Source organism: Octodon degus, unplaced genomic scaffold (assembly GCF_000260255.1).
Source record: "Octodon degus isolate 3935 unplaced genomic scaffold, OctDeg1.0 scaffold00002, whole genome shotgun sequence".
NCBI lineage: Eukaryota > Metazoa > Chordata > Mammalia > Rodentia > Octodontidae > Octodon > Octodon degus.
Window position 1 is genome coordinate 2,124,722 of NW_004524578.1, and position 3,536 is coordinate 2,128,257.

Consider the following 3,536-nt stretch of genomic DNA (forward strand, 5'->3'; position numbering starts at 1 on the left):
CCCCCCCCCCCCCCCCCCGCCACTGTCACACTCTCACCCTGGGCTCTCTGGGCGACTGAGGCAGGGGCCCCTCTCTGCCTCCTTGACAACCACTACCCCACTTCCTCTTCCTGTCTCCCCCTCCCCTGGCCTTCATTTCCTCCCTCTGCCCTCTCCTGGGTTCCTCCTGGGTGTGTCCTGCCCGCAGTACTCTGGACCTAGCCTGGTACACAGATGGTGCGATGGCAAGAGCAACCCACAGCACAGACAGCCACATGTGCGGCTGTCCACTCGGTGTAGACCAGCTCACCTGACTGCCAACCTGAGAGACAGGTGTCAGTGAGATCCAAAGTCAAAGCATCCGATGACCCCACCAAGGCCACACCCCAGCAGGGCTGGGCCTCCGAGCCTAGAGTTCTCCTAGAAAGAGGACATTTTCACAGGTCTCCTCACAGTAGAACAGGAGTTGCTATGGCATGCTGCCTCAGCTAGCTGGGCCTAGGAGGTGGACAGAAGAGAAGCGGCCCCCGCAGTGAGGCCCACACAGGCCACACTTGAGGCACCACTCCCGGAAGTTGTCCTCTGCACCCTGGAGCCTCCCGCTTCACAGCCAAGGATCTTCCCCACAGCCAGACTGAAGCACTGGCCAGTTTCTAATTCCACTGTAAGCCCACAAGGAGTATGCTGCCTTATCAAGAGGATAACCTGACCCAAGAGGACCTACACTGTCACCCTGAGGCAGAAGGCTGTTTCCCACTCACAAGAAGCTGGGTAGCTCTTTTCTAGAAGTCCTGACTGCATGTGGAAAGCAGGCCCTACCTGAGCCCCTACTCCAAGTTGTAGCCTAGGGACCCCCAGCCAGTGGGGCAGCAAGTGCCTCCAAGTCCCAAGAGAATGTACCCCCCGGCCTGTTCCAGGGAGATGCGGGCAGGCCCTGCCACACAGGCAAAAAAGTGGAGGAAGCTTCCAGGTGAACAGAAAGCAAAACCAAACCAAAAAACTACTTGATTTGATAATGTAACCATCAGAATTATCATTCTGACCAAGGGGCTGGACCTTTGCCTTTTGAGGGAGCCAAAGGAAAACAAAAGTCAATCTGTCTTTTAGGAGAGCTGGACAGTTAGAAAACTCTGCTTCCGACAGCCGGGCAGGGGCCAGGGATGCTCCCAATGCCTTCCTCCAGGATGCCAGGCCCACTAACTACCAGGTACTTGCAGCTACTAGAAATTTATAACCACAATCTTCAGGGAAAACCACTGTGTTCACAAACCTCATGCACAGAATGTCCTTTGAGGTGGGGAACCCGCAACACTAGGCCCTGCCCCTCAATCTGGCCCACAGGTTTTCCAGTGGCTTCTGAACCCTGTGCAGAGGTCACCTTTCCTGAGAGACGAAGCCCAGCCCAGCCCTGTTCCCAGCCCAGCCCTGTCCCCAGCCTGCTCATGACCACCCCCAGCTTTTCCTCTGCCCTTTGCTGCCCTCTCTTGTGGTAGGACCCTAAGGGAGATGACTCGAGACACCAACCAGGAAGAAAACATGGTTGCAGCACTTTGTCTTCCCCTTGAGTTCCCAGAAGCCCAAACTGGAGCGAACTCTTGGACAGCTTTCCAAGACCCATGGCTGTCTGCGTCTGCTGATACCGAGACAGAACTGGTGGAAGCTGGGACAACTACCCAGACAGGAACGCTGTCCTATGCCCTGTGCCCTCATCTGCAGGACCACTCGACACAGGAGAGGAGCTGGTGCTCGCTGGTGTCACTCTAAGGTTATTAAAGCAGGCTCCATCTGTTGAGCAGAGAGAGTAAGTCCATGGAGCCTGCCGGGCTGCCTCTACTGCCACAGTGCTCACTCACATAGGCCAGACAGAGGCCACTCGCAGCCAGTTTCTTTCAGCTGGACAGCAAAGCAAATAGGCTACCCAGAGGCCGAGCCCCTCCATTGAAAGGCATGAAGTACATAAACTATAAACTACAGTGCAGGAAGGAGGGCACGCAGGATTGTGTGACTGCCTCTTCTTGTACACCTGTATTTTTTGGCTCAACTGCTGTGGGCAGTAAACAAAAGCGTAGCAATATGCTATGACACAGTTGTATCATACACACACCACCCAAACCCCTAGTTCACAACCGAGACGCTTCCATAGAACCCCACACCGCTGACCTCTGACAAGGAAGTAGCCCCCACTTGCACACGCTGGCACCCTTGTCTGAAAAGGTCAGAAAAGCACGTGTCAGGAATTTTATGAAAGTGTTTTCCCTCCTTCTGCTAAGGGTTACAAAACACATTTGAAAATTTCCATTTCTAAGGGCCCCTTTAAAACAGTATTAAAACAGGAGGATCACTATGAGTCTGAACTGCACAGTGAGACCCTGTACCAAATACATTTAAAAAAAAAAGTATCAATAAAACAGCTATGAGTTCTGCTGGCAGAAAATTGGACACCCCACAGACAGGGCTCCAGGGTGCCGCGAGCACACCTATCAATGTCTCACCACTGGCGGAACAAACAGATCTGCTCACTTCTTATTCATCTTTTTACCAACAAAATTAATAAAAAGCTGTGAGATGGGACAGTCACGCATATGTCACTGGTGGTTCACCTGCCCCACAGGCGAGACATGAATCACAGCCCTGTTGTGAGCATGTTAACTGTACAATGGAAGAAGCCAAAAGCACAGCCTGCCTGAAGCCATTCACAAGGCATTCTGCAAAAGCCAAATCTGCACGGACATGAAACACCCCGTGGGCAGCGAGCGCAGGGAGGATAAAGGGGTGGTGCAGGGCCGCGGCTAGTGCGACACCACTGCTCGTCCAGTACTGGAGCAGCAGGTGCGAGGCTGTGCTTGTAGACGCTCTGAAGCAGGCACAGCGGCTCACACCTCAAAATCCAACTCCTCGGGGAGAAGAGCAGCAAGAGCACATGAATTCAAGAGCTCAAGATTACTCTGGGCAGTATCTCAGAGAGAAAAAAAAAGTTAGGGCTAAGGATACAGTGCAGTGACAGGGTGCTTGCTTCCTCAGCCCTGGGTTTGCACACCACAAAAAAGCAGAACTACTGACTCTTGGAATTGTACATCACTAATAATATATTTTTACTGTACAATTTTTTTAATCATCCAGGAAGCTGGGGCATCCCAGGATGGAACTCAAGATGGTGAAAAGCCTGTCACTGTGTACAGCCAAGTCACGTGGGCTCTGGGCAGGGGTGGGAGAGCAACTGGCCTGAGAAGCTGGGGACACAGCATTCTGATGGGAAACTAGAAAAGCACAGCAAAGGAGCCGCACTCCTGAAGAAGTTCCCTACATGTGAGAGCGGGCACCGCCACGCATGTGAGGGCTGAACAAACGCGAGGGCACCTGGGGTGCTGAGAGCTGCTGTCTCACTGTTGAGGGGTGTGGAGGGGGACAGGCCAGCTGGGGGATAAGAGGGCGTGCCAGCGGGTCCAGCCCCAATCTGCTCTCAGTGTGGATTCCCACTTAGTTCCGCGTGTAGACAGTCACAGAAGGCACACGCTGCAGAAGGGAGATCACACACACGTCTGCCAGCTCCAAAAGGG